The sequence below is a fragment of the Erinaceus europaeus genome, chromosome X, assembly GCF_950295315.1.
Source record: "Erinaceus europaeus chromosome X, mEriEur2.1, whole genome shotgun sequence".
In the NCBI taxonomy this organism is placed as follows: Eukaryota; Metazoa; Chordata; class Mammalia; order Eulipotyphla; family Erinaceidae; genus Erinaceus; species Erinaceus europaeus.
The window spans coordinates 24530731-24552562 of record NC_080185.1 but is presented as its reverse complement, the minus strand read 5'-3'; the positions used below and the strand labels follow the sequence as shown (position 1 = coordinate 24552562).

Here is a 21832-nt window from a genome sequence, read left to right as displayed (position 1 = left end):
AAGGACATATTTTCCTACTATTATACTATAAGGGAATCTCCAATTCAGTATATCCAGAACTAAACTCTGTATATCACACACACACAGTTCCATCTCCTGACTTCTGTATCTTAGTTAATGACCATCATCCAGTAAAGTTTCTTTTTTTAAAAAAAAATTATTTATTCCCTTTTTGTTGCCCTTGTTTTTTGTTGTTTTTTTTTTTGTAGTTATTATTTATGTTGTTGTTGGACAGGACAGAGAGAAATGGAGAGAAGAGGAGAAGACAGAGAGTGGGAAAGAAAGATAGACACCTGCAGACCTGCTTCACCACTTGTGAAGTAACTCCCCTGCAAGTGGGGAGCAGGGAACTTGAACCGGGATCCTTACACCAGTCCTTGCGCTTTGCGCCACCTGCGCTTAACCAGCTGTGCTACAGCCTGACTTACTCCACTAAAGTTTCTAAGGAAGGAAACCTCATCATTCGCAGCTTTTCACTGGTGATGTTGCACACTTCTACATCCATGGAAGCATTTACATATGAATAGAATGTGAAGTCTTTGGTAGCATATGAAAATCATTAAGCCGATTCTTTTATTAGTAATAATGATTGACAAGATTGTAGGATAAGAGGGATGCAATTCCTACCACCAGAGTTCCATATCCCATCCCTTCCATTAGAAGTTTCCTTATTCTTTAACTCTCTGGGAGTATAGACCAAAATTCACAGATTTTTATTGGGTGCAGTAACAAACATTATAGATACAGCACTCAGTATACAAAATCTCTTCCCTCATGGAACTTATACTCTGAAAAACAGCAAACATATATAAAATGTCAAGAGATTCCAAGTAACACATGGAAAATTAAAAATAAGAAAGGGGGAGTCCGGCGGTAGCACAGAGGGTTAAGCACACATGGCGCGAAGCACAAGAACTGGCCTTAAGGATCCTGGTTCGACCCCTCGGGCTCCCCACCCGATGGGGAGTCGCTTCACAAGCAGTGAAGCAGGTCTGCAGGTGTCTATCTTTCTCTCCCCTCTCTGTCTTCCCCTCCTCTCTCCATTTCTCACTGTCCTATCCAACAATGACGACATCAATAACTACAACCATAAAACAAAAAGGGCAACAAAAGGGAATAAATTTTAAAAATCTTTAAAAAGAGAAACAAGGAAGGTAAAACATACTGCTATAAGTGCAAAGGAATATCTCTCAGCAATAAAAATAAATAAATTGTTGATATACAAAAAATATGGATGAACACCAAAAAATCATGCTAATTGAAAGATGCTAGATCAAAAAGAAGTTAATACTCAATGATTTCATTTATATGAAAATCTAGAACATGAAAATCTATAGTAACAGAAAGTTCAGTGGTTATGAGGAGCAGAGTACAGGGAGGAGTGGGAAGAGGAGGTGTTGCAAAGGGCAGTAAAGAAGTTTAGAGTTAGCAGCCAGGCAGTAGTGCACCTGGTTACAGTGCACAAGGACCCAGGTTCAGGCCCCTGGTCCCACCTCCAGGGGAAAAGCTTCATAATTGGTGAAGCAGCGTTGCAGGTATCTCTTTCTGTCTCTGTCTCTCTCTATCTCCTCTTCCCTTTTAAATTTCTCTGTATCTGTCCAATAATAAGTAAATAGATAAAATAAAATAAATTTAGAGTAGTGATAGGTATGTACTTCATTTTATTGCAGTAATTGTTTCAAGGCTGTGCACATATGTCAAAATTATCCAGTTTTATCCCTGAAATGCATGCAGTTTATTGCATGTCAATTATAAAGCTGTTGAATTTGTTCCATGTTAAAAAATTAAAAGTAAGGGAGATAAGGTATATGGTGTTTGTTGCTATGATTCTATTTATATAAGGTAGCCAGAGAAGACTTATTTCATAAAGTGACATTTGAGGAGAGATTTGAGGGAAATGACATCTGAGAGATATGAGGGAGAGTCCCATGACCTTATATCCTCCATCAGCACTGGTAAATCTTAGGGCTCAGTGAATACTAAGTCCAATCTCCTCCTTCCGCAACTCCTATTTTACTCAACTCAATAAGCACCTGTTGAGTTCCTTCTGTGGGGCATCTGTATGCATCTCAGTTCTCCCGCTGCAGGGAATGCACTAATGGTCCTAGCTGCTGTGCTCTGAATTCACCACTTGTGCCAAGGCCACAATCCCATGGACCGTTCCCAGTGAATGAATGACCATGGCCGGAAGATGCGAAATCCCCTGAGATACAGGTCTTTGCTGACAGAGATTTTTGGACTGAAGACTCCCCCCACTGACCTTGACAACAATTCCTCCAAACTGCAGTGCAGTCTAAGATTCTTTATACTAGTCTTCCCTCTTCCCCTCCCTCTTCTATAAGGGTCAAGCTTGTACTGTAGGCTAATGGCTCTTCTGACATGTTTCAGCTACCTGCTTAGTTTCCTATAGTTGTCTTCCTCAATAAAGCTCTTGTGCACCACATTGGCATCTGCTACTCAGAGGATCTGTGTGCCATATCATCTATGTGCCAAGCACTGTGCTACATTTGAGAAGCAAAGAAGTGCTCCACAATCTTCTAGCCTCCATCAGTACTTGCAAATACTAGGGCTAGTACAGCTTGGGGGAGGTAGAGGTGGAGGTACATTTTTTTTAATTTCTTTATTGGGGAATTAGTGGTTTACAGTCAACAGTAAAGTAAAATACAATCGTTTGTACATGTGTAACATTTCTTAGATTTCCACATAACAATTCAAACCCCACTAGGTCTGGAGGTACACTTTAGATAAGAGAGATATAGTCGCCATTCTAAGAAGTTCACTATCTGGGGGGGGGGGTGCCAAATACCTAGGAGGACTGGGTAGTGGTAGTGGTGCACCTGGTTGAGCGCACATGCTACAATGCTCAAGGACCCAGGTTCAAACCCCCAGTCCCCACCTGCATGGGGGAAAGCTTCACAAGTGGTGAGTTGGTCTGCAGGTGTCTCTCTGTTTCTTCCTCTCTATCTCCCTCTTCCCTCTCTGTATCTGTCTGTCTCTACCAAATAAATGAAGATAATAATTAAAAATATATCTAAGGCACAGTAAATGTGCAATAAAGTAACACAGTAAGGATGCTAGAACACGTGTATAGGACACAGGGAGGACTTCACTACAGTCCCACAGGTCCTTAGCAAGTATGGTTCCATAATAAACACCAAACCATACTGAACTAAGGCTAAAAAACAAATGCTGTCATTGTAGACAGCTTTTCAACAACGGGTGTGTCAGAAAGGTGGGATTAGTCAGTCCTAAACTATCAGAAATTTTACCTTTACTTCAACACCTTGCTTTCCCAGGAATTCCAGTCTATCGTGGTCATAACGTATATATCTATAGCTTCATTTCTTTTTTTTATCATTTGTTTATTGGATAGCAATAGGCAGAAAGAAATCAATAAGGAAGGGGGTTAGAGAGGCACCTGCATCACTGTTTCACTGCTCCTGGATCTGGAAGTTGGAGGATGGGGACTTGAACCAGAGTACTTGTGCATTGTAACATGTGTCCTCTGTCAGGTACGCCAACAGCTGGCCCCAACTTCTTTGTTTCTTAATTCAGGAATGAGATTAATCAGTTTTTGCCTCACATATCACAGTTGAAGTCCAGGATATTGACTCCAAGCTCTCTATTTTCCCTTCCTCAGGGGAGCTGCAGACAAAAGTAGTGCAGCAAAGCACAGATAACACTTATCACCAAACCTAATCCAGCACTGAAGTTTATAGCATCCGATGGAAAGGTGATATTTAATGTGTCAAAATACAATTTGGGGTTTGGAGACACAGGGTTCAGATTTATCTCCTATAAATGTCAATCTCATATACAAGCCTTAAACCGATTTTAAATACAGTCTAGGCTCAAAGGTTTTGTGATTATCTTCAGAAATAAAACAGAGCTAGTTCTAGTTTACTGTTCTTTCTGCATACGGTTACAAAATGCAAGGATGTAAGGCCATTCTACAACTACATACAAACTGATGCAGTTTACTGGACCAAGAAAGGAAAAATTCCCCTTGGGGGAAAGTGGTTAATGTGGATTTAAATAAGGTTGGTTAGGATATGTATAGGTACAGAAATTATATATAGCATGTACTCCACATTATCCATTTAGCAAGGTTTTATGACTTTCTTGGTAAACTGATACCAGAGAAGGGAGGGAGGGAGACAGAATTTAAAACAGCTGTACATAAGTCTATACAACTAAATATTATATATGTAGATTAAATATTATAGATAAAAATCCCTTGTATTTCTTTTTTTTTCTTGCCTCCACTTGCGGGGTTTGGTGTTGGCACGATGAATCCACCACCAGTCCTGGCGGCCATTTTTTCCCCTTTTTTTCAATAGGACAGAGAAATTGAGAGGGGAAGGGGAGACAGAGGGAGGGAGGGAGAGAAAGACAGACACCTGCAGACCTTCTTCACTGCTTGTGAGGCATCCCCACTGCAGGTGGGGAGCAGGGATACAAATCTGGGTCCTTGCATATATAGTACTATGTGCACTTAACTGGGTGTTCCACTGCCTAGCACCTTAATCCTTTGTAATTCTAAAATGCTTTGGGGTTTAGTGAATTTTATATACATGCCAAGGTGTAAATATACATCCCTCAAATTTTATAGCATTGTAAACCAATGTTAAGTCAATAAAATATTCACTTGCACATACGCCAGTGATTGCACTATAAAGCATTAACCCCCTCAATAAAAAATATTGAGGCTGGCAAAACACCTCACCTGGATATTGCACCTGCTTTGCTATGTGTGAGGACTTAGATTGGAGACTAGACCTCGCCATATTGGAAGACGCTTTGGCAATGTTCTCTCTCTCTCTCTCTCTCTCTCTCTCTCTCTCTCTCTCAGTCTGTGTGTGTTTTTTTTCTCCTATCTGAAAAAGTTAACCTAGGGCAATGAAAAAAACAATCAGACTTGAAAAAACACATAAAAACGTGTATTAGGGATGAATTCCAGTTTTCAAGAATGATGGGGTTTATTTTGGCAAGGAGGTTGTCAGTACTATTCCTACTCCCACCAGCTCCAGCTAGTGGGAGTTACAAACTAAAAGGACTCAGATCTTTTTCTCAGTGAAGTGTTTTGAGTTACTTAGATCTTACAAAGTAGCAAATTGCCTGTCACCCAGTGTACCCACAGAAGCCCAGGAATGACTCTTTGAATTACCATGACACCAGTTTATTTTTCCTTTGATATGATAATCCATAAAGTAACTGAGGGCTTGTATAGTGTACCCCTTCCCTAAGCTGGTCAAGTCACATCATTGTATAAATTCCCAATACTTCAAGAAAGAACTGTTAGGAAATCATGTCAGATAACATGAAGAAAGGTATATGGTTATGGCCAAACATAAAGAAGGCATTTGTAGTGGTCTTTCTCATTCTTCCCAGCTAATGCTGCCTGTTAATCAATAAATCAGCACATCCAATTTACAAGGAAATACAAACATCAATAAACCGAGAAGAATTCAGCATCTCCAAACCAAGGAGAGGAATATATGGCAGACGGGAAATGGCGTTAGGTAAATATCATATAACTCACCAACCAGTCTTAGCATGTGGATTAGGAAAGTTAGGTATGCTTAAAGCAAATAACAGTGGTACAATTTAACTGTTTCAAAACTTGGACACGTGCATGAAAGAAAAGATACAGGAACAATGCAGGAAGAAATTAGAGGACAGTACTCAAACAAGCAAAGAATCACCCTTAAAACAGAAACTCAACTGGGATGAAATCTAAAAACAAAGGCAAATGACTAAAGACCTACATCAAGAACTGGTGCATACTTGCATGAATAAAAGCATATAGGTAAAGTCAAGAAATAAAATGCAACCTACAAAAGACATTTTAGAAAATAGCAAAGCACTCTTTAAGTATGTCATTCAGGAACAAAAGCAGGTTAAAGGAAAATAGTTTCTTTCTTTGGAAAGAAAAAGTAATCATGGACCACACTCATCAAAGTAATGCTCCCATTTTTTTTTGTAAAGTTGAAATTCAGCTGGGAAATGGGAATTAAGACAAGCCTTACAGCCTGGGATGGAGATAAGAAGAAGGCTTAGCAGCTGACTATTTAAATGAGCCAGAAAGGTTTGACTCTTTAAGGCTTAATGACTTGTATTCCCAGATACTTAAAAAAATAATAATAACAACTAAAGTCATTACAAGACTGCTAGTTCCCATTAATTTTGGGGGATTAGAAAATACTGTCATACTATAATCTCCTCTTCTAGATTTTCAATTTCTAAAGAGTAGAGAATGACTCCCATCTCCCTTGGGATGCCCTGCCGATCCCATTTAGGGCGGTGCATATAGTGTTGAATTAATGAGTGCTGCAGACAGAGAACACTAATAAGGCACTTTGTGTGCCTGGTGTAAAAGGAGGGAGTTAAACAGATAACTTTGAAATTTTACAACTGTACACTTAACTTTGATCTTGGAAAACTATTTTAAAATACCACACACACACAACTATTTTTTGACTGGAGAGAAAACATAATGATTATGCAAAAAGATTTTCATGCCAGAGGTGCCAAAGTTACCAGGTTCAATCACTAACATCACCATAAGCCAGAGTTAAGCAGTGCTTTGTTTAAAAAAAAAAGTAAAAATAAAAATAAATTTGCAAACATTTTAAAGAAACATTGCACTTGGAGGAACCATAGAGTAATTTGTTTTGAAATTCTTTGAAACAATATGCTGTTTTCACATTAGGTCCAGTTTTGGGTCATACAACTATCAATAAAAGGGGATCTTAGGATAGATTGACCTCATGTATATCTAAGTTGGGCACCCTTACCAACTGCTAACCTACAGGTGGTTCATAGAAGCTAACCTACAGGTGATTCACAGAAACCTTTCTGATATACTCCTGTATCAGGAAATCTCTTGGGCTTCACTACCTGTGGTCTCATCTTCTTGACCAACATTACAAACTCTTGCCCATTTTTTTTCCATTCTCTGCCTGACTGTTGTTCCTAATTGGAAGAGGACAATGACCAATTTGTATAGAGTTTTTTTTAATATGCCAGTTTTATTGAATTATATTTCAAATCAGTAACTATTAACCTGGATGTCAGTGTTGTGGTAGCACTGGTGGGCAAGAAAAGCAAAAGTTCTTGTTTCTGTTCTATTCAAGTTGCTTCTATTGAGACTTTAATATAAACACCTATCACTGGCTAGTTGTGCAAACAAGGTGGAGTCATTTCACCTACTTTCCTTTTTGCCCTTATCTATAAAATGGGGCTATTACTAGCATTTTCCTTACTACTGCAAGGACTAAATAATATGCATCCTAAGCTCTTAACCTTTTTGGTGCATGATAAAGTACTCAATATATGTTCAGTAAAATTCACCTACACAAATAAATAATAAACTCATACTAAGAGACCAGAATTTCATACACAGAAATAACTAGAAAATAGTAAAAGGTGGTATATGGTTAAGTGACCAAATATGCAGTATGTTTCCTGAGGTGATGGAAAATGGTCTCTGTTTTAATAGGGATCATGGTTACAGCGGTCTATAGATTTGCCAAACTTTATTACAGTTTAATTAAAAAGTGGTGTGTCTTACTATTTGTAAATTACATTTTGATTTGGTTGACTTTTAAATTATGGCATATAGACAACAATTACAAGGTAAGGGAATGCTCACCAGAGGCTGGAGAGGTCAAAATAGACTTCTGGGAAGAGGTGGGAGCTGAGCTAGACAGGAAAGAATGGGAAGGATTTGGAGAAGCCAACAAGTAACATGTGTATGGCACTGATGGAGTAGTAGGGCAAAACAACTTTCCAGGAGAGAAGGTGCAATCTGGGACATAACTAGCTTTTAAAGTAAGACAGCCCAGAATCTGAGAAGTACTGCCTGCAGACAGAAACCTGTGAACTTGGCCCCATAGGCAATGAAGGACCACAGTTGGTTCTTAAACACAAATAGAGGCCTAACATGACAAAGAAGGCTGGTTAGGAAGATTAGTCTTATGGTCTGAAAATTGGAAAATGGACTAGATAACCCCTCCAGGTCACTTTAAGTCTTCCAATTCTCTAATTACTTTATTCTGTTCTATATGTTGGTTATGCTACTGGACTGCAATTTTTCCTAATGACTACAAATTGTCAAAAAATCACATTCAAGAACAGAAGAAATATGAATGTAGACCTTGCTCCTTATACTTTTCAAAGATCAGAAAAAATATTCAAACAGCAACCAAAGAGAATGAATCGTCAGGGCTCAGTAACAATGAAAATTGAAATAATTTTCCACATATATACATGATGATATGATACATTTCATTGCCATGGTCTGCATTATGAACAGCAGGTTTGTGGGGGTTTTTTTGCTAACAAAGGTACATTGTGCTAAAAATAATAATGTGATATTATCATTACAGTGATATTAGGAAAAGGACTGAATGATACTGAGAACTGGTTGCTTCATGGATTATAGAGAAAAATAGATGGCCTATTAAAATTATCCAAAGATTTAAGTGCAGGTTGCTCTACTAATGAACCACAAAAAGAAGAAAGCATTCAAGTATTAAAAAAATTTTTTTTCACAAAGGACGAGTCAATTTGCCATCCAAAAATATTAACTAATTTCCTTAGCATACAACAGTGACTTGCTATTAGGACAGTGCCTTTTCCCCTAATTAATCATTATCTAAATCAAATCTTACACGCTCATTAATTTCTCACTAATCAAGATAGGAATACAGATGAAAGAAATGACTGCATATGAAACCAGTGGGGGAAAGTGATGATTGCTGGTGGAAGAAATCATCTTAGGGAGTCCTGCTGAAGGTTATCCTCCTGTTATTTAGCCTAAAAGAATATGACCTTGTAGATGGCACACGTGGGTATCAGGAGCTCTGACTTTAAATGAAAGGCATGCCTAGGGCCACCATAGGCTCTGCCACTCTGTAAACGGCAGGCCAAAAATGTCGCAACCACACTGGTGTACTGGGAGTTTAAAGCAACCCTGGAGATAAGCCATTCTGTAATCCAGAGAATTAAAGAATGAATTATCTTTATCTTGACTGCCAACTGTCAATTAACTGCATATCATTTCATGCCCGCTAAAGGTCGAATCCCTAGATCACTACACTTTCCTACAAAGAGGTTCTTTTTGGACCTCATTCCCAACCAGCACTCAACATGTGCTCTGGGAATACAAATTCACTGATTACATTCAGCCTGCCAAAGTGGTGAACAATTTATTCACCAAATTCTACTGAATGTCTACTTTGTGCCAAGGACTATGCCCAACCCAAAGAATACGATAATGAGCCGGACACAATCCCTGCCCTAAAGTTCACAGAGTGGTCCGGGGAATGGACTTCCATACTGTTGCTACTATCCTGGAGTGTGGTGAATGCCTTACCAGCCATTCTGGACACAACACTTGCCCTGACCTCCTACTGCCAAATGCCACTATATCCCACTGGGTCTGCTTTTCTATCATTTGCCTCCTTTTCACCTTGTCTCATCACCTCACCCTTTCCATATGGACAACTACAACTTCCTGTAAACTGGCCTCTCTGCCTCTCCACTCTCCTACACCCAAGCCCTGGGGAGATCTTTGAAAAGTATGTATTTGGCCACACCATTGTCCTGCAAAAATCCCCCCAGGTGCCCAAATAAGTTTCTTAGTGAGTAAAACTCATGCTTTGCTTACATGAGGCCCCAGATTCAATCCCAGGCACTGCATATTAGGCTCTGATCTCTCGTCTGCCAATATCTCTTACAACCAAGAAATACATGTTTGTTTGTTTTTTAATTTCAAGAAAAATGAGCAGGGGAGAGAGAGAGAGAGATTGAAGAGACCGAGATCACCAGGTCAAACAAGCGTCTTGCAATGAGGACAGCCCAGGCACCAAGGGTATGCTGGCACCACATGCCATGGAACTGGAGGACACCCCAGTGCTGTGGTGTCTCTCCCTCCATCTCCTCATCTAAATAAAAAAGTAGCCCTGAAGGGTGAAATTGTGCATGTGCAAGGCCCCAGTCTTACAACAAAAAGTGAGTAAAATCGAGGGGATGTGAAAGTGGGTGGTCATATCCCAACACTGCTAGGGAACAGGATAAGACTAGAGGCAAAGGAAGTTTCTGGTGAGTGGCAGAGACTATGGGGAAAGGGAGGAGTGCTATGTGAGTTCTGCTTGGGTTGTGTTTTTTATTTTGTATGTGTTGTTTTTTCCATTTCACCAGCTTTGTTGGTGTAGAACTGGCTCCTAATTATCTCTGGATTGGATCCTCACAGGAGAGAATGTTTATAGTCAGAAACATATCTCACAAGTATTCCACCCTTTGAATTCCCATAGCACTCTGCATCCGCTATAAAGATGTGTCTTCCCCCTATTAACTTTAGTTTTGTATTTGCCTGGCTTATCTACACCGGATTCAAGTTCCTTGAGGGAGAGACCCTTAACTGACTCAATTTTGTCTCATTGGGGCTGAGCTGAGGTTTGGGCTTGATGCCCTCTCTTTTGACTTGGAACCACTGCCAGAACTTCAAGAGTTTAGTTCTAAAGGAACTGGGTCAGACTAATTGATGCCACTAGAGCAATTTTCACAAAAGAAGTATTACAGAGCACATGAAAGAAGAGTCCTCAAAGTTCAGAAGATAATGAATTTCTCTCTCCGCCCCCCCTCATCATTTAGATGGGGGCAAAACTTTGCATAAAGACAAAACTGGGTTGAAAAACAATACCAGCTACTCTGGAGTTGGGACAAATAATCTTTTAGATTTGAATTCTGCCAGAGGGACTCAACTAAGGTAATTTTCCTGTCTCCCCTAGTCACTCTTCACTAATTACTATTCTACTCAGATAAACAGCTGAGGTTTCATCTTTCAGGAGATGCAGAACTTTTATTTTTCAGATACAAATTTCAAATATGCAGACTTTAAGCATAGCTGAGAATGTCAACACCTTGGATATAATTTAAGTGCCACATCTCTGTATCTGGAACTATGTCAGGGGGTTGAAGGCACTTCTCTACCAAATCAGCTTTTTACAATTAAATAACTTCTCCCATCTAAGTCTGTTGTCCAGATTGGACTAGATGATGCCCCTGCAAAGGTATCTTCAGAGCTGAGAATCAGATCTCCCAACTGTGGGTCAATCAGTAATCACTGAGCCAATTCTAGGACTGTGCATTAGGAGGACACAAAAGAAACAAGGGACTTGTACTTGTCTTTCTAGAAAGACTTTGTCAATTGCATTTGGCTATAGAGGAACTTGGATATGGAGCCAAGGAAAAGACTAACAAGTCAGCCTCTATAGCATTTCACCCCATATAATAACCACATTTCCCTTTTACACACACCTGTGTCTCCAGAGACCATCTAATGGCAGATAGCTTCCCAGTGGGATACCATGAAGTGGCACATGAAAGGACTCTGGAGATAGAGCAAAGGTCCTAACCACAACTGTGTCACTTAACAGGTGTGATGTGAGACAAATGAAGGAAGCTGAGGCTCAGAGAATTCTCTATAAAAGGCACACAATAACACTTACTCAAGGTGGTTGTGAGGACTAAATTAACCCTTATTTAATATTTCCAGAACAATGTCTCCATTTCCTGCTTCCCTGTTTAACTCATGCTATCCCAGTCCCTGGGGTACTTTCCCCTTAGATCTAGCTACTAAAATTTTCTCATCCATAATGACTGGCTCACATGTATTTCTTTTACAATGCTTGTCTCTTCCTACCCCTGGCTATCCTCTCAGCTGAAGAAGCTCCATGAGCTGTCAATTCTCAATAGTTTTCAGCACACTTTGTACCTCTGATACTGAACTCAATAATCTAGGTTTTATACCTAGACTAATCCTATTACTAAGTAGTATGTTTCCGTAGGATGGAACTGTATCTTGGATATCTTTATATCTCCTGACATATTATATAGTGCATACTCAGTAAGTGCCTCCTGAATAGACAAATATTAGATGAGAAGAGCCTGCTGTCTACACATTGGTAAGTTCCCGATGTGTTGAAGGAGCCAAGCATAATTTGGGTAGCAACAGCAGAGCTACCACAGAAGGGACTTCTGCAATAAGGAGAAAGCTGGGCCCAATGACTTCTAATGTTCCTTCCTCTGTGTCTCTCCATGAAGGCCACACTCTTAACTAACTAATCTCTCTTTAAAACAAGTTGTACCTCCTAGAAAGGCTAAAACTGATCCTTTTGTCATAAGCAAGTGTGACAGCACGACTTCAGATACTATCTTATCTGTGATAACTATATAGTTACTACTCTGTATGCAAATTATAGCTAAAACTCAGTGCACCTAAGCCTTAAAAAGTGGTCTTTAGGGCTGGGGAGACAGCATAATGGTTCTGCAAAAGACATTTATGGCTGAGGCTCTGAGGTCCCAGGTTCAATCCCCAGCACCTCCATAAACCAGAGCTGAGCAGTGTTCTGGTCTCTCTAGCTCAATCTCTCTCATTAAAATAAATAAATAAATAAATAATTTTAAAAGCAATCTTTTGCTTCACAAGTGTTTCTGGCTTCCAAACTCCTGTAGCTGATAGCTCAGCAAACCACAAATACTAGGTGGAAAGCTGTGGTAAATTGAAAGCTCACCATCAACTACATCCTACAAATCCCTGTCAAAAGGCTTTTCCATTGAGCAATAAGCAAAAAAAATTGATTTTCTGAGGTTAAAGTGTTTAGAAAAGATATATATTTAAGGGTAAAATCCAACTTAAGTCACAAGTTAAGACATAAAGTCAATGCTGATTATTATGACAGTCTCCTCTGCTTTGAGTTCTGTTTTTCTGATCCAGACAGAGTAACGCGGTAAAGTCATTTCTTTCCAGATCTTGTTTAACTATTTGGAAGATAGGCTAATAGAAGTTGCCACCCCATCCCTCACAGTAAAGTATGAACATTTTGCCTTGATCTTTAAGTTTCTATAGAGCAAGTTTTCACTCAAGTAAAGAGCACTAGTAAATTTCTGATTCAAGAGACCCAGAAAGCTTTATTCTGTAGTGGGTCAAATGACAGCACCTCAAAAGATGTGTCCATGTACTAATTCCTTGAATGTATGGACTGGACTTTATTTGGAAAAAAGGTTTTTTCAGATATAATTAAGGATCCCAACGCGAATTCACCATAGATTATTATCCTAGTGGACCCAAGATCCAAGTACAAGTGTCCTTATAAAAGATACACAAAGGAGAGACACAGAGATAAGAGGAAAAGGCCATGGGAGTACAGAGGGAGATAATGGGAGTGATGTAGTCACAAGCCAATGGTTGCTGGCAGTGACAAGAAGCTAAAGTAAGCCTCCAAGAGCCCTTGAAGGCAGTGTGGTCCTGATGAAACCTCAGTTTGGTACCTCTGCTCTCTAGAAGTGTCAAAGGATACATTTCAGGTTTTTTTTTGTTTGTTTGTTTGTTTATTTTTTTGCCTCCATGGTTATTGCTGGGTCTCAGTGCCTGCAGTAAAAATCCACTGCTCCTGGAGGCCATCTTTTTTCCATTGTTGTGGTTGCTGTTATTATTGTTGTTGTTGGATAAGAGAAGAGAAATTGAGAGAGGATGGGATAGACAGAGAGGGGGAGAGAAAGACAGACATCTGCAGACCTGCTTCAACATTTGTGAAGCGACCCCCACCACCCCTGCAGCTGCAGAGCCAGGGGCTTGAACCGGGAACCTTGCACCAGACCAGTCCTTGCACTTCCACTATGTGCACTTAACCTAATGCACTACCGCCAGCCCCCCCATTTCAGTTATTTTAAGTCACCACATGTAAGGTATCCCAAAGAAACTAGTAGACCCTCTCTCCCATTCTACCCTAGCTTAAAGTGTCTGCCTAGTAACACCTAAATGTTTCATCACAGACGAGTTACTACCTTGGTTATGCAATTTCATCAGGTGTTAACTCAAAGTGCAACAGTCCTTGAGTATATTAATTATACCTCAAGGCCAAAGAGGATACACAGTATCTTTTTCAGAACAAGAAAGAAGGGGGAGGAGGCAACACAGAACACCTGAATAGAATCTAGGGGCATTGGCATCAAAAAGCAAGTAAAGATTAAAGGAACCAGATCCACACCTCATCTAGGGTCAGCTCTGAGAAAGTCATAGTAGAGTACAGATGTTACTTTCACAGCAATATTCTCATATTAGAAGAAGGAAGAAACTCAGTCCTCAACCCGTATTTCAGAAAGGGCATTCAGACCAATCCACATGCCTCACTCTCATGGCTCAAATGCATTTATCTTCTTGTGCTTAAGCATTAGACAACATTTTGCTACAAGAAAGAAATGTTTTAAGCTATTAACAAATAATGACAAAGAGAATCAGGCAAGGAGGGAAGGCAAATGTCTTATCAGTCTGGACCTCTAGCTGAACCCTGAATTTGGTAGGATTCCCTCTCCACATCACACTTTCCCTAGCCTCTAGTCCTTGCACAGATGCTGTTTAACCAGTGTCCAGGCAAATCTGATGCCCAATTGCTCTTACTGTTAAGATGCTTCTCCTAGCTCTAATGGCTAACCTAAATTTCAGTTTCAAGCCATTGCACCTTGTAATTACATTCTCAGTCACTGTAAATAATCTGTGCCCTCTATTTTATCTTTTTTCCTTTGCCTGTGATAGGAACCTGTGGAGAAGGGAAGCGGTTGCCTTGTTAGTACCACATGCACACTGCACCTCAGCAAAACGCAACCAAAAGAAAATCAAACACTCACTCTTGATCCCCAAGTGAAAAGCAGTGTTATTGATCTTTTCCCTTTACCCGCACTTCAGCTGAGCTGAGTGTCTACACTGGCATGCTCTGCCGCTGTGGCATTTATGCCATCTTGGGGAATCACTGTGTAAATGCTCCAGTAATTTTATACATCTTCAGCATACTGTTGTGTTAGAACTTGAGTATCTGAAGGACTAAAAAGGACAGATTTTTTTTTCCTTTTGCTCCTCCTCCTCCTCCCACACTCATTTAACAAAAATCAAAATTCTCACTAACTGGCCCTTCTTCTCCTCCTGCATGTTACTGAAGTCTAGACTTGATGGCAACTCCTTTCTGCAGAAGAGACAGAATGAAGGAGAAAGTTTATGGGAAGGGAGTTGTCAAGCAAAGCCACAAGGAGTTTGGGGTAAGCTGAGTTAGGAAACTAAAGGATATTATTTCAAACATACATTTCAGTGAGTTCATTTTGCTCTGAGCCAAGTGTTTCCTAAAATTGCAGAAAATCTAAGTTATTAATGCAACACATAAAAGCTTTTCAGCATTGCTCAGAAGTGATTTTTTTTTCCTTTCTTGCTTTCTTCAGGAGCAATGAGAAACAAAAATAAATTACCCAAACAGATGATTTGGGGATTTCTCTTCCATTCCCGTGATTTCACTGAAAAACTCAAAAATGGCTAATAGTAACTCCATTCTCCCTTCACAGATTTGACACAGAGCTCTCCAGAGCCCAACATGGGCTCCAAGAGGCAGCTCCAGGAGTGCACCTGATCAAGCTGAATGAAGTGAGTTTGGAGCCAGAGACTCCCTAGAGGCTGCTGGTCATGTACGATTCAGAAAGCCACCACCTCTGAAGACCATGCCAGTTCAGCTCAGCACTATCTGCCTTATTTAACTTTGACTTTTTCCAGAGAGACTGAAACAAAGGAGAAAGCATGAACCAAGAACTATAGGGCCAATTCTCCCAGCCCAATGGTGAACACACAGGTCTGAGTGCTGGGTTCAAGGTAGTGATGCCATGATGAGCTGGGACAGTGATGAAAATGGGCTGGTACAATCACTGAGGCAGTTCAACTCTTAAATAGATAAGTTGACTGTCCCTAAAATGGAGACTCTAAAGTCTGTGACTCCAAGCTACTTGCTAGGCTGTGTCTGAGATACAGATTTCCATGGGTTTCAGGCTTTCAAGCAACTGTTTTCCCCTTGCCTTCCACCTCACCTCTTCCTCAACAAAGAGGCCCCTTCCTTGCTTGGCCCTCATCTGTCCGATGCCTGACTCGTCACCAAAAGCAGAAGGTGTTTGTTTTTGTTTTTTCTTCAAGTACATAACATTTCACACCTACTGGAATCTCAAGAACTAATTTGAGAAGTAAATCCTAGAAGTGTAGAGCAATGACCAGAAGCATGACTTGGGAAGCAGATGAAGTGGGCTGATTTCACTTCACAGCTCTTTGGTCTCCGATGGGCCCTGAGATCTCTCTAAGCCTCAGTTTCCTCAGCCGTCAAATGGGAGAAAAAAATAATACCCACCTGGTAGTGCTATTGTAAGGATTAAAAGAGATGTGGCCATAAAGAACTTAGCACAGCACCTGGCTCAATAAATGTTAACGATTATTAGCACCACCCCCACCACAGGTGCTCAATAAAAACTTGCTGCATTGAAGTCGCACCAGTGGGAATGACTAGCAGATGTGAAGGCAGACTGGGATTTAAGGTTTTTCCCACATCACCTCACTCTGCACCAGACGACCTCTGAGAATTCCCCATGCACACTTTTTTTTTTTTTAAGAAAAAGGATAAAAGAGAGGCTAGGGGCTAGGGTGCACTTTTGCTAGTCTTCAGTTTTTCATCAGGGCAGGAAACCAAGTCTGGTAAAAAGACAGATGATTTTCTGAGAAATATGACAAAGCTATTGAATATTAAAAACTCTAATTGCAAGTTGCGTCATGGGCATGAATCTCAATGCATTTAAATTTCTTCTAGATCTGAGAATTCTAGCAGCATCATTATATGTTTTTACTGGGAACTTTTGCAAATGGGAAGAGGCCAGGGGCCTAAAAGATAGCCGAATTTCTTCCACCAGGGTGGGGGTGGGAAGGGGACAATTGTCATGAAAATTAACCCTGGAAAATACACTGGATTTTATTACCAACCGAATGCCAGAGGAGATTACTAGATTTGTAGGACCTTTCCTATCAAGAGAGCAACCTGCATGCCTGAAATAATTAAGAGACTCCATTATCTAGTAAACTGAATTTTCAAGCCCCCTGCTTACCTAAATAAGAAAAGCTGCTTAGACTGAAGCATCGTTACTCCTATTTAGACGAGCCTTAGCAAAGATATACAAGGAGCTAAAGAATGGGACCCCATATTCTTCCCTAAGCCACAACAATGCCTATTTATGTAAATAGGATTTTCAATAACAGAACAGAATCTGAAAAAAAATGTTTTCATTATTATTGTCTCTGAAAAAACGCAAATGCAGAAGATGAAACTCAAGGGACTTTCACTAGGATGGGCACTGAATACCCTAAAATATTTATTTTATGTGAGTCTGAGCCTAGATTACAAGTGGAGCTAAGAAAACAAGCAATAGTTTTCTCCTTACAAAGTTCTAAGCACAATATGAGGAGGCACAGAAGTTTCTCTGTCTCCATGGCGAGTTAAACACTTAGTTTTAAAAATAAGTCAAAATAATGGTAGGGGCCTGGAGTATATAGAGTAGTTGATAGAGTTTCTTTGCATAATGGTTATGCAAAGAAACTCTAATTCCTGAGGCTCTGAAGTCTCAGGTTCAGCCCCCCCACACCACTATAAGCCAGAGCTAAGCAGTACTCTGGTAAAATTAAGTAAGTAAGTAAGTAAGTAAGTTAGTAGTGGTAGTTATCTATTTGGCAACCCCCTCAAAATTGGGGACCCAAATACAAACATCCTTGCCTCCCTCACCATCACCGTCAAACAATCAAACTCTTCTTCCTGACTATAGCAACCACTAGGTGACAATTAAAAGCTCATTAAAGACTCTATTTGTAGAGGAATTCAAGAAAAAACTACTAGCAAAATTAATTAGATGGTTCATACTTTTGGCAATTATTACTATTTGTTTGAACTGTCCAGCTCCTTTCCTGACAAGTACTGATGTATCTAGAGATACAGCATAGCCAGTCTTTCAAATTGACACTATTTTTTTTTGGGGGGGGGGTTCAGGAACTCAGGTTTTGATCTATAGTCCCGTATATCAACCTTCCTGTTACTGCTTAGGCAGCTGATAAGAGGCAGAAATCCTTCTTGCTCATTAGACCATTAGCTGCTGTTAAGCAAAGGGCTGGGGAAGGGGGGTGTGCAGTGGCACAGAGGAATGTGGCCTACTGCATATATAAAGCCAGCCCAGATTTGAGGTTAAGAATTTAACCTTAAAAGGCTCACAAGTCATAAATTTGTCTGAGGTTCGTGTGTGTGTGTGTGTGTGTGTGTGTGTGTGTGTGTGTCTTTCACAGTTTATATTTCCTAGCCAGGACTCAAAATCAAAACATGCCCCCTGATTAATGAATAGTACAAATTGTTATTTCTGACTTGCAAACATTAGTCTTTATCCAAAATATTTTCTTTAAAAAAAAAAAATTTCATGCCTAAAAAAGTCTCTGGCTTAGAAATATTTGGATCACTTCTTAGAAAAAAAAAATAGGAAGGGGTACCTAATAGTAGCTGTTAGTGGTGCTAACATTTTGGTAGTGAAGATTAACTCAAAAGCTTCAGTTTTGTTGTGTCCATCAAGTAAAATGCAAAGGAATGTTCTCTAAATCTAAACATCCGAGATAAAGCAACCTCTGTGACTCCGCACACACACACAAAAAAAAAAAAGAGCTAGAGAGAGAGCTGAAGTGTCTTCAAGCACATTTTGTCTAACTTATCTTGTTAAATATTTATAGTTCAGTGCATAACCTACTAACCTTGGCCAAGTTGGGGAGAAATAATAGATACCAGGACAGACAAGATTCCCTCATAAGTGCAAACACAAAGAAAAATGCAAAGGGATAGTCCAATTAGAGTATGTCCTCCAGCCTGAAGTCAAGTTTGGAAGTAAGACAATAAAATCCTACAAGTGAAACAATGTCCCTGAAAGATGATAACTTCATCAGGGAAACAGGAGCTACAATTTGGTCAGTCTACAAGGTAGGTGTCAGTTTTACCCCACTGACAAGCAATATTTCAAAGGAGATCCCTTATCTTTAGAAAGGGAAAAGCAGTCAGTGTAAGAAAGGAGGTTTCTAAGAACAAAGATGCAATTTGCATTCATTGAGAATTATGACGAAGTGAGAGAGAATGTAAACTACATAGCAATGATCTGAGATACTCAAGTCAGATATATTTAGCCTTGTCCTATCCACACAGAAAGCCTTCTAAATACTCGGTTCTTAGAAAGTGGAATGTAAACTCACTGGTGCGTGGTTTAGAGCTCTTCATTTCCAAACTAACCAAGGAATTAAACTTCATAGTATCCCAAGGGGAGTCACCAGGTACCCAAACCAAATATGTGGGCAGAAATGAAAAGTCTGTTTTCTCTCCAGAATCAATGAGAACAGGCCAATGTGGAGGAGGCAGAGGAGGATGAGGAAAGAGGAGGGAGAGAAGGAAATCAGGAGCTGTAGGAAAAGGAAACACAACTCAAGACTAAAATAGAGAGGAAAATAGAAAACATTCCACCCATCTATTTTTTTAATGGAACAAGAAACGCAAAACCATTCAATAAATACAACAAACCATAAAACACCTTCTGTTCTAAATTATAACCAGTAGGGAGAGAGTGTGAGGGTTGAAAGCAGGAAGGTTAAAGGGGAAGATGGGGTAGCAGCAGCATGGCAAATGATGAAGAGAGGCCCTTGTTAGCACTGAACCCCAGAAAGGCTGGAATGAGTGTCAACACAATATCCACTGCTCCCCCTTAGTTATGGGTATCAAAGTAATTTGGGCTACTTCTAATCACTAGTCCATAAAGTTTTGGTGAGTTTTGTGAAAGAAAAAAAAATTGCCCTGAAATGTTTGTTGGTAGTTAAATCTTATTACTATATAAGCACCTTAATTTGAAAATAAAACTGGTCATTGTTAAGGGGTGAGAAAAGACTGACTGGCTCCAACATCACCTTCTACCTTCAGGTTTTGCCAATGAGGCAACCTTAGTCTCTCAAAGAACAAAGAGAAGACAATCTGACAGCTTCTGAAGGCCAAAAGAACCTTCAGGCAACGTTATTAAATTGACCCAAAGCACTGAAGTTTCAAACGCAAGGAATGACTTGAGCTTTAGAAATTAACACTTGTATAAAACCTTCAGAATTCCATGGGGAGAATAAACCTTTATTTCAGAAATAAACTTTGACGTTGGAAAACAAAGCAGAAAATCTGTTTAAAAAAGGGGGGGGGGCGATCATTTGAAAACACTGAGCTCATAGTTCTTCCATAGCTCTTTGAAACTCTTCAAAAGTTTCACTCTTATTTCTGGCAATGACCAGAAATGTATCCCCCAATGACAGAAAGAGAGAAAGTGGCAAACTATTAGGTCCCTAAGGTACCAACATAACAATATTATAAGACAATTGCTTCTGGTCACACTTAAATTAAGCAAAAGTCTGGACTTAGGGCTCTACTCATCTAGGAGAACAAAGACTGTTTTCCAAAGTCAGTAGCTGTAGAATAGGTATCCTCATTGTGGTATGTGTGTGCGTGTGTGTATGTGTGTGTGTGTGTGTGTGTGTGTTTCCAGAACACTGCTCAGCTCTGGCTTATGTGGTGATGGAGACTGAACCTAGGACTTTGGAATCTCAGGCATGAGTGTCTCTTTGCATAACCATTATGCTATCTCCTCCACACTATGTAGTCATCCTGTAGGCTCTCTCTAACATCTCTGATCTCACAACCCTATTCTATTCATTCCTGTCTCTTTGTCTCTCCTCCCCACACTCTGAAAATCTCTCTCCTTCTCCTTCTACGTTCCCTCTCTTCCTCCTAACACCCCCTAACATTTGTGTGTGTGTAGATCTCTGAGACCCTATCAACGAATGAATGCACAAATATAAGAACTCAAAGGAACAACCCTCAAGGAGCTTACATTTGGAAGAGGTTCATCTCAAACTTTTAGTATGTGCAAAAATTACCTGAGGAATCTTACTTTAAAAAATATGAATTCTGGGAGTCGGGCAGTGGTGCAGCGGGTTAAGCGCACATGGCGCAAAGCGCAAGGACCGGTGGAAGGATCCCGATTCAACCGCCCAGCTCCCCACCTGTAGGGGAATCGCTTCACAGGCGGTGAAGCAGGTCTGCAGGTGTCTATCTTTCTCTCCCTCTCTCTGTCTTCCCCAACTCTCTCCATTTCTCTCTGTCCTATCCAACAGTGAGATCAGTAATAACAACAATAAGAACTACAGCAATAAAATAACAAGGGCAACAAAAGGGAATAAATAAATAAATATTTTTAAAAAACAGAAAAAAAAAGAATTCTATGCTCCCTTTGGCAGCACATATACTAAAATTGGAATAATACAGAGAAGATTAGCATGGCCCCTGTGCAAGGATGACACGCAAATTTGTGAAGCATTCCATATTTATTTATATATATATATGTGAATTCTGATATGATATGTATAACATAAATTCTAGGATTATGTATTTCTTAAAATATATATATATATGAATTCTGATATGATATGTATAACATAAATTCTAGGAATATGTATTTCTTAAAGCTGCAAGGTGTTGTTGCTAGGATCAAGTAAAAAGAAAAAGCAAGTATCTGAATAATTACAATATCAAGTGAGAATTGAGGCATTAGGAGAGACAGCAGGGTTCTTAGGAGATAAGCAGTCACATCTGGTCACAGAACTTCATAAAGATGGTGTCATTTTACTGCCACCTGGAAAGATGGGTGAGACTATAGCAGCCACTGATGAGGGGGACAATTAGGTGGCTGAGTAAAGGTTTAGAGGCAAACAATTGTAGTGTCCTTTCATTCATGAATTAGCATCCTGCTGAACAGAAGACACATATACCAAGGGGGGCAAGAGTAGAAGACATAATGGAGGCTGATCTGCAGGAATGAGCCACACAATTTGGGTTTGAAATCTGTCAAACAAAAAGCCCAAGATGAGTTC

At 39.9% G+C, this 21832-nt stretch overlaps 1 protein-coding gene and 1 non-coding gene across 2 annotated transcripts in view; one reads left to right on the top strand and one right to left on the bottom strand.

Annotated features, from left to right (window-relative positions):
- The window catches only part of GPC3 (glypican 3), a 465788-nt gene that overhangs the window by 430136 nt on the left and 13820 nt on the right, over positions 1–21832 (bottom strand). The window lies entirely within an intron of this gene.
- Positions 21184–21290, top strand: LOC132535994 (U6 spliceosomal RNA). Its single transcript, XR_009547695.1, has one exon. It is a non-coding gene; the product is annotated as a U6 spliceosomal RNA (small nuclear RNA).